Below are 15014 nucleotides of genomic sequence, written 5' to 3' on the forward strand. Positions count from 1 at the left end.
CAAAATGCATTTTCCATAAATTCCACAAATATTTTCTTTCTATAATCAATGTAACAAGTAATTTTACTGAATCAAAACATTTCTATGTTTTTTTTATACTGTGGAGGGTAATGTTCAAGATATTTAACATAGAATTCAAGGTCATTCAAAATCTTCCCAGGAGATTTTTCTGGCCTCATTTCTTGACATGTTGTATTCCTCATTCACAGTCTTTCCAGGGCACCATGAAATGTCCCATGATCCTTCTGACCGGGAATGCGCTTCTATCACATTACCTGCCTTGCAAATGCCCAAGTGTTCCTGCAGTTACAGTTGAAATTTGAGCCATCTGTGAAAAGATTTCCCAAATCTTCGATGTACTTGAACTTGTTAATATATGCTATGAATGAAATATTTGGACAGTTGTTGAAGTTGGAAATGTAGTTAAGATATAATCAGTGAATAATTCTTGAGTATGTGCCAGGAATTATTCTAAGCATCTAGGAGAAAGCCATAAACAAAAGAGAAATCTCTGCTTTCATGGGGCTTATACTTCAACTGGCTGAAAGAGATAGACCCATGATAAGTAAGACATTCTTGGTTTGATTATGATGCATGCTAAGGAGAAAACTGGAGAAAGAGGATAGGAAGTATTAGCAGGGATGGGGTGGTCACTGTTAGATAGTGTGGCCAGGAAATGTCTCCATGAGCAAAAGAGTAAAAACTTAAAGGAAATAAACCTTGTACTGTAGATAGTTCGGGAAGAAGTCATCTGCAAAGGCCCTGATTTATGAGTATTCCTGGCAAGTTTGAAAATTTTTGGATAAACCAGCATGGTTGAAAAATAGTGAATTTGGTGGAAACAAAGTCAAAGGGGCAAATGGGACCAATAAGGCAAGGTTCTTAGGTATTGAAAAGACTTTAGGAAACAGTTACACTGACTGGAAAGTGATGTCAAGTAGAAGATAACTTGGGATTACCTACTAAAAAGTAGACTGAAAGGGTCAAAGGAAGAAATATGATCAATTTGGAGCCTATTGTAATAATCTAGATGTGTTTATGCCAGCAGAGGGGACGGTGAGAAATTGTAATATTCTAGATATACTTTGAAACTTAAAGAAGATAGAATTTAATAGATTAAAGGTGAGGTGTGAGAGAAAGGAAAAGGTCAACAATTACTCCAGGTTTTTGTTCTGATCACCTGGAATAATGTAGTTACTACTTACTGATATGACAAATATTGAGAGAGGAGCTAGTTTAGGGGAAAACTATTAGGAGCTTAGATATTTTTCCCCCCTTATTTATGTATTTAATTTTAAATTTTTAAATATTTATTTTACATGGGAGTTACAATGTTGTGTTATTTCAGGTGTACAGCAAAGTGATTCAGTTATATATACACATATATCTATTCTTTTAGGAGCTTAGTTTTATAAAAGTTAAATTTGAAGTTCCAGTTAGAAATTTAGTTGGAATACAGAGTAAACAGTGTACAACAATACTTAACTACCTAACGGGATTGATGAAAATTATTAAAGAACAGACTACAGACAAAGCTCTTATCAGTGTTACCAACCATCATGATTTCAGCCTTTTCTGATGCTACTGATGTACAACTAATATGAGAACATAAAGAAAAGGAAAATCTTACCACCAGTTAGAAATAAAAGGCCTGGAGTAGATAAGTTCTGTAGGATATAAGTAAATAAAGAAAGAAAGGAAATCCTAAAATATAGGAAGTCCCATATTATTTCAATGGGTATATATCTCTGGTCATATGTTTAATACATTACAATGACTATATCGATAGTTCATCAAGACACTTACTTATATACAGAACTGTCCGTAAGTATAAGAATCAGGTAGTCCAGAAAGAAAATAATGAATGGAGGGAGTTTGTGCAAAGTTGAGGGAATTGAGAGTTAGGTCATAAGCAAACAAAAAGGCCAACAGACCTCTGAGGATGGAAATGAAACTTGAACACAGGTTCATAAGAGCTAGAAATAATTCAATAAATGTTAATTATCATTAAAAAATGTTACTACTTGATTAGTGAATATTGGCTCATTGAAAACGTGGAAACTTTCGTTAGTTTCTAAGTCTAAAATGAAATGGTCTCTGGCAGAAAAATACATTAGCTATGTAAGCTGTGAAGAATGACTTATGGGAAATGTATCTAACCATTTTTTCTAAAAAGAAGTTTAATTCAATATATTTTATACACTTTGAGAAATCCATGAATGTAGTCTTATGAAAACTTAAAACATATACAGTTCTTTCTTTTTTTTTTTTTTTTTTTTTTTTTTTTGCGTTATGCGGGCCTCTCACTGTTATGGCCTCTCCCGTTGCGGAACACAGGCTCCAGACGCGTAGGTTCAGTGGCCATGGCTCACGGGCCTAGCTGCTCCACGGCATGTGGGATCTTCCCGGACCGGGGCACGAACCCGTGTCCTCTGCATCAGCAGGCGGACTCTCAACCACTGCGCCACCAGGGAAGCCCAGTTATTTCTATTTTTAATGTCAAAATGTTACTTTATTACACAGAAAAAAACCCTTTTAAATGAAATGTCTGCTATCTATTGGAAGAGCTATATGCATGTGTAGTACAGGCGTAATATAATGCCTGGGAAACATACATACTAATTTCAAAATCCTGATTACCTCTGAGGAGTTAGGGATGGGAATGGAATTGAGTGGGGACAATGAAGCTTCAGTTGTAGTGACAAAATTTATTTTCTTTTCATTAACTAAAGTCTTTTAATAAAGTATTATTTATGAGTGATGAAATGCACATATTTTAAGTGTATAGGTGGATCAGTTACCATGGTCAAAGTATGTTACTTTCCTATTACCCCATGAAGTTTCCTCCTACCCTTTCCCACTTGATCACCCCTCTCAGAAACCATCACTCATCTGAATTGATCAATAATTCATTTTTTCTGTTTTAGAGCATCTTTTGTATGTAATCATAAAGCATATACTTTGTGGTATCTAGCTTTTGTCTCATGACATAATGTTTTTGAGATTTATCCAGGGTAATTATTGCTGAGTTGTCTATTGTAAGAATGAATGCACTTTGTTTATGCCTCTCCTCTAGAAGGACACCATGGCTATTTCTAGTTTGGGACTATCATGAATAAAGATATTATAATATTATTTGTACAAGGATTTTTGAAGACTTTTTTTTTAATCTCTGATAAGGCATAGGAATGGTATGGCTGTGTCATATGGTATATGCACATTGAATATTTACATAGACTGTCAAATAATTTCCTAAGGTAAAATTAAAATGACCACAGTGCCACTATCATGATTAAACATAGAATTGATACAGATCGTTCGATAATTTGTATATTAAACAAACAAATTCTATTTAAAGACATTATATAACTAGTGATGACATATTAAAATAAAGATGTTTCCCAGTTTCAAAAAACAAGAATTTCTTAAATTCAAATATTTGCTTTACTGATAGGCTCATTAAACTGCTTATTTTTCTTCTTTTCTGTTTTCCCCCCCTTTCTTTTCCATGCCATATGAGGTGGTAGTAAATGATAGTTTCATAATTCATTTGTAATTTTAAACTCAGAATGCAGCATGTGTTAGTATTTGGAGTATTGCCACTAATTGTGTATGATGTTCCCAGTAATTAGATACGAGGAATACCTGAGGTGGAAGGTTCTCTAATTTTACCAGAAGTGGAAGTGAGGTCCAGGGAAGTCTTCTGATGAGTATAAAGACACAGTTGGACTCATGCAAGGAAACACTGACTTTTATTCCAATGATTTTTATATTCAAGAGTATTCTGTCACCCCACTTCTTTACTGAGCAATCTTTTTCTTTTTTTTTTTTTTTTTTTACAAAACTGTATCTTTATTTTATTTATTTATTTATTTATTTATTTATTTATTTATTTATTTATTTATTTTAACATCTCTATTGGACTATAATTGCTTTACAATGGTGTGTTAGTTTCTGCTTTATAACAAAGTGAATCAGTTATACATATACATATGTTCCCAAATCTCTTCCCTCTTGTGTCTCTCTCCCTCCCACCCTCCCTATCCCACCCCTCTAGGTGGTCAAAAAGCACCGAGCTGATCTCCCTGTGCTATGCGGCTGCTTCCCACTAGCTATCTATTTTACGTTTGGTAGTGTATATATGTCCATGCCACTCATTTTGTCCCAGCTTACCCTTACCCCTCCCTGTATCCTCAAGTCCTTTCTCTAGTAGGTCTGGGTCTTTATTCCCGTGTTGCCCCTAGGTTCTTCATGACCATTTTTTTTTTTTTTTTTTAGATTCCATATATACGTGTTAGCATATGATATTTGTTTATCTCTTTCTGACTTGCTTCACTCTGTACGACAGACTCTAGGTCCATCCACCTCACTACAAATAACTCAATTTCATTTCTTTTTATGGCTGAGTAATATTCCATTGTATATATGTGCCACTTCTTCTTTATCCATTCAACTTTTGATGGACACTTCGGTTGTTTCCATGTCCTGGCTATTGTAAATAGAGCTGCAATGAATATTTTCGTACATGACTCTTTTTGAATTATGGTTTTCTCAGTGTGTATGCCCAGTAGTGGGATTGCTGGGTTGTAAGGTAGTTCTATTTTTAGTTTTTTAAGGAATTTTCATACTGTTCTCCATAGTGGCTGTATCAATTTACATTCCCACCAAAAGTGCAAGAGTGTTCCCTTTTCTCCACACCCTCTCCAGCATTTATTGTTTCTAGATTTTTTGATAATGGCCATTCTGACTGGTGTGAGATGATATCTCATTGTAGTTTTGATTTGGATTTCACTAATGATTAATGATGTTGAGCATTCTTTCTGTGTTTGTTGGCAATCTGTATATCTTCTTTGGAGAAATGTCTATTTAGGTCTTCTGCCCATTTTTGGATTGGGTTGTTTTTTTTTTTGATATTGAGCTGCATGGTCTACTTGTAAATTTTGGAGATTAATCATTTGTCAGTTGCTTCATTTGCAAATATTTTCTCCCATTCTGAGGGTTGTCTTTTGGTCTTGTTTATGGTTTCCTTTGCTTTGCAAAAGCATTTGTTTCATTAGGTCCCATTTGTTTAGTTTTGTTTTTATTTCCATTTCTCTAGGAGGTGGGTCAAAAAGGATCTTGCTTTGATTTATGTCATAGAGTGTTCTGCCTATGTTTTCCTCTAACAGTTTCATGGTGTCTGGCTTACATTTAAGTCTTTAATCTATTTTGAGTTTATTTTTGTGTACGGTGTTAGGGAGTGTTCTAATTTCATTCTTTTACATCCTGTCCAGTTTTCCCAGCACCACTTATTGAAGAGGCTGTCTTTTCTCCACTGTATATTCTTGCCTACTTTTGCAAATATAAGGTGACCATAGGTGTGTTGGTTTATCTCTGGGCTTTCTATCCTGTTCCATTGATCTATATTTCTTTTTTATGTGCCAGTACCATACTGTCTTGATTACTGTAGCTTTGTAGTATAGTCTGAAGTCAGGGAGCCTGATTCCTCCAGCTCTGTGTTAATTTCTCAATATTGCTTTTGCTCTTCAGGGTCTTTTATGTTTCCATACAAATTGTGAAAATTTTTGTTCTGGTTCTGTGAAAAATGCCAGTGGTAGTTTGATAGGGATTTCATTGAATCTACTGATTGCTTTGGGTAGCATAGTAATTTTCAGTGTGTTGATTCTTCCAATCCAAGAACATAGTATATCTCTCCATCTCTTTGTATCATCTTTAATTTCTTTCATCAGTGTCTTGTAATTTTCTGCATAGTCTTTTGTCTCCTTAGGTACGTTTATTCCTAGATATTTTATTCCTTTTGTTGCAATGGTAAATGGGAGTGTTTTCTTTATTTCACTTTCAGATTTTTCATCATTAATGTATAGGAATGCAAGAAATCTGTACATTAATTTTGTATCCTGCTACTTTACTAAATTCATTGATTAGCTCTAGTAGTTTTCTGGTGGCATCTTTAGGATTCTCTATGTATAGAATCAAGTCACCTGCAAACAGTGACAGCTTTACTTCTTTTCTAATTTGGATTCCTTTTATTTCTTTTCCTCTCTGATTACTGTGGCTACAGCTTCCAAAACTATGTTGAATAATAGTGGTGAGAGTGGGCAACCTTGTCTTGTTCCTGATCTTAGTGGAAATTGTTTCATTTTTTCACCATTGAGGACGATGTTGGCTGTGGGTTTGTCATATATAGCCTTTATTATGTTGAGGAAATTTCCCTCTATGCCTACTTTCTGGAGGGTTTTTGTCATAAATCGGTGTTGAATTTTGTCAAAAGTTTTCTCTGCATCTATTGAGATAATCATATGTTTTTTCTCCTTCAATTTGTTAATATGGTGTATCACATTGATTGATTTGCATATATTGAAGAATCCTGGCATTCCTGGGATAAACCCCGCTTATTCATGGTGTATGATCCTTTTAATGTTCTGTTGGATTCTTTTTGCAAGTATTTTGTTGAGGATTTTTGCATCTATGTTCATCAGTGATATTGGCCTGTAGTTTTCTTTCTTTGTGACATCTTTGTCTGGTTTTGGAATCAGGGTGATGGTGGCCTCGTAGAATGAGTTTGGGAGTGTTCTTATCTCTGCTATATTTTGGAAGAGTTTGAGAAGGATAGGTGTTAGCTCTTCTCTAAATGTTTGATAGAATTCCCCTGTGAAGCCATCTGGTCCTGGGCTTTTGTTTGTTGGAAGATTTTTAATCACAGTTTCGATTTCAGTGCTTGTCATTGGTCTGTTCATATTTTCTATTTCTTCCTGGTTAAGTCTCTGAAGGTTGTGCATTTCTAAGAATTTGTCCATTTAGTCCAGGTTGTCCATTTTATTGGCATATAGTCGCTTATAGTAACCTCTCATGATTCTTTGTATTTCTGCAGTGTCATTTGGTACTTTTCCTTTTTCATTTCTAATTCTGCTGATTTTAATCTTCTCCCTTTTTTTTCTTTTTTTTAGAAATAAAGTACAGGCACAGACTCTAGACAATGCTATACATTTTTCTTTTAATTTGTATTTATTTATTTTTATTTTTGGCTGTGTTGGGTCTTCATTTCTGTGTGAGGGCTTTTTCTAGTTGTGGCAAGCGGGGGCCACTCTTCATCACGGTGCACGGGCCTTTCACTGTCGCAGCCTCTCTTGTTGCAGGGCACAGGCTCCAGACACGCAGGCTCAGCAGTTGTGGCTCACGGGCCTAGTTGCTTCATGGCATGTGGGATCTTCCCAGACCAGGGTTCGACCCCGTGTCCCCTGCATTGGCAGGAAGATTCCCAACCACTGCATCACCAGGGAAGCCCTCCCTTTTTTTCTTGATCAGTCTGGCTAATGGCTTATCAATTGAGTTTATCTTCTCAAAGAACCAGCTTTCATTTTTATTGATCTTTGCTATCATTTCATTCATTTCTTTTTCATTTATTTCTGATCTGATCTATATGATTTCTTTCCTTCTGCTAACTCTTGTTTTTATTGTTTTTCTTTCTCTACTTGCTTTAGGTTGTTTATTTGAGATGTTTCTTGTTTCTTGAGGTAGGATTGTATTGCTATAAAAGTCCCTCTTAGAACTGCTTTTGCTGCATCTCATAGGTTTTGGGTCATTGTGTTTTCATTGTCATTTTTTTCTAAGAATTTTTTGATTTCCTCTTTGATTTCTTCAGTGATCTCTTGGTTATTAAGTAGTGTGTTGTTTAGCCTCCATGTGTTTGTATTGCTTACAAATTTTTTCCTGTAATTGATATCTAGTTGCATAGCATTGTGGTTGGAAAAGATACGTGATATGATTTCAATTTTCTTAAATTTACCAAAGCTTGATTTGTGACCCAAGATATGATCTATCCTGAAGAATGTTCCATAAGCACTTGAGAAGAATGTGTATTCTATTGTTTTTGGAAGGAATGTCCTATAAATATCAATGAATTCCATCCTGTATAATGTATCATTTAAAGCTTGTGTTTCCTTATTTATTTTCATTTTGGTTGATCTGTGCATTGGTGAAAGTGTGGTGTTAAAGTCCCCTACTATGATTGTGTTACTGTCGATTTCCCGTTTTATGCCTGTTAGTATTTGCCTTATGTATTGAGGTGCTGCTATGTTTGGTGCATGAATATTTACAATTGTTATATCTTCTTCTTGGATTGATCCCTTGATCATTATGTAGTGTTCTTCTTTGTGTCTTGTAATAGTCTTTGTTTTAAAGTCTATTTTGTCTGTTATGAGAATTGCTACTATAGCTTTTTATTTTGGGGGGGGTGGTATGCGGGCCCCTCACTGTTGTGACCTCTCCCGTTGTGGAGCACAGGCTCCAGATGCGCAGGCTCAGCAGCCATGGCTCACGGGCCCAGCCGCTCCACGGCATGTGGGATCTTCCCGGACCGGGGCACGAACCCGTGTCCCCTGCATTGGCAGGCAGACTCTCAACCACTGCACCACCAGGGAAGCCCTCTAGCTTTCTTTTGATTTCCCTTTGCATGCAATATCTTTTTCCATCCCCTCACTTTCAGTCTGTATGTGTCCCTAGGTCTGAAGTGGGTCTCTTGTAGACAGCATATACACAGGTCTTATTTTTGTATCCATTCAGCCAGTCTATGTCTTTCGGTTGGAACATTTAATCCATTTACATTTAAGGTAATTATCGATATGTGTGTTCCTATTACCATTTTCTTAATTGTTTTGGGTTTATTATTGTAAGTCTTTTCCTTCTTTTGTGTTTTCTGCCTAGAGAAGTTCCTTTGCACTTGTAAAGCTGGTGTAGTGGTGCTGAATTCTCTTATGTTTTGCTTGTCTGTAAAGCTTTAAATTTCTTCATCAAGTCTGAATTAGGTCCTTGCTGGGTAGAGTAATCTTGGTTGTAGGTTTTTCTCCTTCATCACTTTAAATATGTCCTGGCATGCCCTTCTGGCTTGCAGAGTTTCTGCTGAAAGATCAGCTGTTAACCTTATGGAGATTCCCTTATGTGTTACTTGTTGTTTTTCCCTTGCTGCTTTTAATAGTTTTTCTTTGTATTTAATTTTTGATAGCTTGAATAATATGTGTCTTGGTGTGTTTCTCCTTGGATTTATCCTGTATGGGACTCTCTGTGCTTCCTGGACTTGATTAACTATTTCCTTTCCCATATTAGGGAAGTTTTCAACTATAATATCTTCAAATATTTTCTCAGTCCCTTTCTTTTTCTCTTATTCTTCTGGGACCCATATAATTCGACTGTTGGCGTGTTTAATGTTGTCTCTGAAGTCTCTGAGACTGTCCTCAATTCTTTTCATTCCTTTTTCTTTATTCTGCTCTGCAGTAGTTATTTCCACTATTTTATCTTCCAGGTCACTTATCCGTTCTTCTGCCTCAGTTATTCTGCTATTGATCTCTTCTAGAGAATTTTTAATTTCATTTATTGTGTTGTTCATCACTGTTTGTTTGCTCTTTAGTTCTTCTAGGTTCCTGTTAAGCTTTTCATGTATGTTCTCCATTTTATTTCCAAGATTTTGGATCATCTTTACTATTATTATTCTGAATTATTTTTCAGGTAGACTGTTTATTTCCTCTTCATTTTTCAGGTCTGGTGAGTTTTTGCCTTGCTCCTTCATCTGCGGTGTGTTTCTTTGTCTTCTCATTTTGCTTCACTTACTCTGTTTGGGGTCTCCTTTTCGCAGGCTGTATGTCCCCAGTGGCTAAGGTTGGTTCAGTGTGTTGTGTAAGCTTCCTGGTGGAGGGTACTAGTGCCTGTGTTCTGGTGGATGAGGCCAGATCTTTTCTTTCTCATGGGCAGGTCCATGTCTGGTGGTGTGTTTTGTGGTGTCTGTGGCCTTATTATGATTTTAGTCAGCCTCTCTGCCAATGGATGGTGTTTTTTTCCTGTCTTGCTACTTGTTTGGCATAGGGTGTCCAGCACTATAGCTTGCTGGTCATTGAGTGGAGCTGGGTCTTGGCGTTGAGATGGAGATCTCTGGGAGGTTTTCACCATTTGATATTACATGGAGCTGGGAGGTCTCTTGTGGTCCAGTGTCCTGAACTTGGCTTTCCCACCACTGATGCCTGGCTGGAGCGCCAGGAACCTGTCATCCCCACAGCTCAGAATAAAAGGGAGGAAATAAAGAAGGAAAGAAAGAAGAAGATAAAATAAAATAATGTAAAATGACATAAAGTAAAATAAAATAATTAAAACAAAAAATAATTATTAAAAAAAATTTAAGAAGTAACAAAAAAGAAAGAACAAAAGAAGAGTGTAACCAAACCAGAAAACAAATCCACCAATGATTACAAGTACTAAGAACTGTACTAAAAAACAAAACAAAACAAAAAACGGACAGAAGAACCCTGGGACAAATGGTAAAAGCAAAGCTATACAGACAAAATCACACACAGAAGCATACAAGTACACACTCACAAAAAGAGAAAAAGAGAGAGAGAGAAAAAAAAAAGTATATCGTTGCTCCCAAAGTCCACCTCCTCAATTTTGGATGATTCGTTGTCTCTTCAGGTATTCCACAGATGCAGGGTACATCGAGTTGACTGTGGAGATTTAATCCGCTCCTCCTGAGGCTGCTGGGAGAAATTTCCTTTTCTCTTCTTTTTCTCACAGCTCCCGGGGTTCAGCTTTGGATTTGGACCCACCTCTGCATGTAGGTCGCCTGAGGGCATCTGTTTTTCACTCAGACAGGATGGGGTTAAAGGAGTAGCTGGTTCGTGGGCTCTGGCTCCCTCAGGCTGGGGGGAGGGAGGTGTACAGAGTTCAGGGTGAGCCTGCGGTGGCAGAGGCCGGCTTGATGTTGCAGCAGCCTGAGGCCTGCTGTTTGTTCTCCTGGGTAAGCCTCACCTCTGCCTGAATCACAGGACCCTGGCAGTGGCAGGCTGCACAGGCTCCCAGGAGGGACGGTGTGGATAGTGACCTGTGCTCGCACACAGGGTTCTTGGTGGCTGCAGCAGCAGCAACCTTAGCGGCTCATGCTCGTCTCTGAGATCCGCGCTGATAGCCGCAGCTCGCACCCATCTCTGGAGCTCCTTTAAGCGGTGTTCTGAATCCCCTCTCCTCTCACACCAGGAAACAAAGAGGCAAGAAAAAGTCTCTTGCCTGTTCAGCAGCTCCAGACCTTTTCCTGGACGCCCTCCCGGCTAGCTGTGGTGCACTAGCCCCCTTCAGGCTGTGTTCACACAGCCAACCCCAGTCCTCTCCTTGGGATCCGACCTCTGAAGGCCGTGCCTCAGCTCCCAGCCCCCACTTGTCCCAGCCGGTGAGCAGACAAGCCTCTCGGGCTGGTGAGTGCTGGTCAGCAGCGATGTTCTGTGCGAGAATCTCTCCACTTCGCCCTCTGCACCCCTGTTGCTGCGCTCTCCTCCATAGCTCTGAAGCTTCCCCCTCCGCCCCCCGACAGTCTCCGCCCCACGAAGGGGCTTCTAGTGTGTGGAAACCTTTCCTCCTTCACAGCTCCCTCCCACTGGTGCAAGGTCCCGTGCCTATTCTTTTGTCTTTTCTTTTTTCTTTTGCCCTACCCAGGTACGTGGGGAGTTTCTTGCCTTTAGGGAGGTCTGAGATCTTCTGCCAGCGTTCAGTAGGTGTTCTGTAGGAGTTGTTCCACACGTAGATGTATTTTTGATGTACTTGTGTGGAGGAAGGTGATCTCCACGTCTTACTCTTCAGCCATCTTGAAGCTCCTTCCCTCAATTTTCTATCTTAAGATTTGCATTAATAAATAATTTCCAAGTAGTAAGCTGCATAATTTCTCTTTTTCATATAGTATATTTGTTGCATAGTTTTGATATAAATAAATAAATTTACTTATATTTAGGTAGACAGATTAAAATTGTATTTTCCCTAACATTGCACATTAAAGTTAAATTTCATATAACAAAGGACATTTTCATTAGAACATCTTTAATATTATGTGACATTTAATGATGTGAAATAAGCTTATTCACCACAGCTGTTCCCAATATGTTATAGTTAGGAATTTTCTTTAGATTAATGAAATAAATTGTATCATAAAAAATTAAATGAGAAACAAATTTTCTTAAAATGTAGGTTTAAAAAATAAAACAAAAGATCTACTAATCACTCAGCATCTGCTATTTTCACTCTGCTAGTCATATTATGTGTATTTTCTGCACCAGAGTAATGTAAGGTGAATAATTTTTTTTCTATTTTACAGATGAAGATTTTCCTGAGTTTCTGTAATCTTTATTTTGAATTACCTGCATCAAAAGCAAGGTCTGAGCACATAATAATAAAAAAAATACAATAAACTGTTTCTAGTGTCTAAATGTCAGTTTCATCAAGAAAAACCTGGTAAAGAATGATAAATAAGAGTCTTGGGCTAATTAGAAGAAACCTTCTTTAAAACATTTTATTATCTTTTAAAATACTGTTTGTATTTTTTTCTAAATAATAGTATTTGTTGTACAGATATTCTTCATAGGTAAGAAGTATGAGAGAAAGGATATATGAAAATATTACCTTGTTTTGTAAAACAAAGAAAAGAAGTCCAGACAGTGAATGTGCTAAGATAGTTTATCTTAATACTATTTAAACCTTGTTTCTCTATCATGTGGTAATTCTGTGGTTTAAAATACAAGTAACCTACTTGAATTCTAAGAAGAACTCACTACGATCACATGTTGTTTTTCTGACCAATTTTTGTACCCACATATTCTAAGGAGTATTTCATACAGGATGATTTAGAACATGATTAGAGGAAATGAAGACGTTATTACGTTCATTGATTATTAACATTCTGTTTTTATGTAGCCTCACCTCTGCCATGGTCTAGTTTTTTGGTTCAAGGAAGTTCATAAGTCTTTCCTAGTCTCATTTTCTCATTTGTATAAATTTAGTTGGCTACAGGCAAAAAGAATTTCGCAGATCTGTTTTCTATTTTCTTTGAACACGTATCTGAAAAACATTTGGATATGTAATAAAATTTCATTATTATAAAAATAAATGTGCTTCATTATTTGAATGAATGAAGAACTGAAGCTTGGTAGCCATCTATCAAATATAAAAACTTGGTCTACCTAAATGACAAGCCACACAATGTAATGACTTGTATCCACTACTTATTAGCACTATAAACTGAGTAGATAAGTTTTGTCTTCAGGTTTTTCATCTGTAAGGTGGTGTCAATTAAATATATGTGTGTGTGTGTATTATTGCAAAGTTTAGCAATAGTGTATGTAATAGAAAATATTATTTTTTAGGTGGAAGATGCTAAATCAGAAAATATTTACAAATTCAAATAACCATAGAGACCAACCAAGTGATTTAAATGAATAAAACAGCACTAGACATAAAAAAGGTAAGATAGGGCTTCCCTGGTGGCACAGTGGTGGGGGGGTCCGTGCAGGGGACACGGATTCGTGCCCCGGTCCAGAAGATCCCACATGCGGCAGAGCGGCTAGGCCCATTAGCCATGGTCGCTGGACCTGCGTGTCTGGAGCCTGTGCTCCGCAATGGGAGAGGCCACAACAGTGAGAGGCCCGCGTAGCACAAAAAAAAAAAAAAAAGGTAAGATAAAATATGGATTATGGCCTCCTAGAAAGTTCGAGCCTGGGTCAAAGAAAGCAGTCAATATTCAGCTCCAGCCAGTTTTTGACATGGAAAAATTATTACTCTGTATTACGAGATTCTGCAAATTATTTTAGGAGATAAATCAGAAGTCTGGAGTTTTTTAAATGTGAATTCTTCTGATATTTACAGCCTATCAACAAATTTGAAACATGCCTTAAAATATCTTCTTTGCCAAAAAAACACATTGAAGGGCTGGGTTTGCTAAAATAAAGAGATCACAAATGTGATTCTGTGTTACTGGAGAATGAATCATTCTGGCAAGCTAAGTGGAATCAAGTTAAAAATTAACTTTTAAGCATAATGATATTTTTTAATTTCCTAATTATTTTATGTAGAAGAATTTTTAAAATTTACCACACCTTACTACATTCTGAAACACTAAATATAATGAATTTATATATATATATATGTTATTTACAGTCATTGACAAATTTAAAGTAGTTCAGCACCATAAAATTATTTTCCTGAAATTGCTTTTTTTCCTGTTTCTGATTTTTATGTCTCCTATTAACCATATTGTTTTGCTTATGCATTTTTATGACTGCTTATCAGTCATAATGTTTTGTATGGATCTATTTTAAAAAGATTTGTTTCCTGAGGGCAAGATATCTGATCTGTTTTAATCATTTTTGCATCTCCATCCATTAGTTTGGGGGCTTCACAACCATGCCTGTTCATTTCTCTAACTCTCCAGAGAAGCTCTGAATCAATCATTTGTCTTGGGTAGATCGGCTCTTAATACCTCCTACATGATCATCACCATTCTATTTTATCCCTTTTCTCTCTTACATCTTTGCTTCATTTCCAGTGGTCTTTCTTTAGCCTAGACAAACCATCAGTTTTGCCCCATTCTATATTCTACAAATACTGTCTCATAATTTCCTGTTTCTTCAGCTACATCACCAGTTTTCTCCTACCAGTTACCATCAAATACTTAGATGAGCAACCGAAAAGATTTACATTTGTAGATTTTGCTCCATAACTTGTACATTCAACTTTCACCTCATTCACATCTTTTGTTCTTTCTTAGGTAATTGTAATTTGTTTCCTAATTGGTCTTTCCACTTCTAACCTAACAGTTTTCTAGGTCATTATCCACATTATTCTCAGAATTATTTTGCAAAAACTGTTGTGAGAAGCCATTTTACTGCAAAAACTATTTTAATTGTTTCATATTATATATGGAATAATATCCAAGGTCTTAACACAGCATTCAAGACCATTTCACAGCTTTCTGGGGAGATATTTCTGGCCTTACTTCTTGCCTCTCCTTATGTCTCATATACAACTTTTCCATTCCATAATTTCATGTCTTCATGTCTTTCCTTCTGACAGAGAATGCTCTCTCTTCACATTCTCTGACTTACAAACTCCTATGTATTTTCCAAGACAAAGTTGAAATTTGAACATTTCTGTGACAATATCCTCCAAGCCTCGGGTAGGTCTAGTGCTTGCTTATTTGGTGTGTTCTTTAAGAG

The sequence above is a fragment of the Orcinus orca genome, chromosome 4, assembly GCF_937001465.1.
Source record: "Orcinus orca chromosome 4, mOrcOrc1.1, whole genome shotgun sequence".
NCBI classification, from domain to species: Eukaryota; Metazoa; Chordata; class Mammalia; order Artiodactyla; family Delphinidae; genus Orcinus; species Orcinus orca.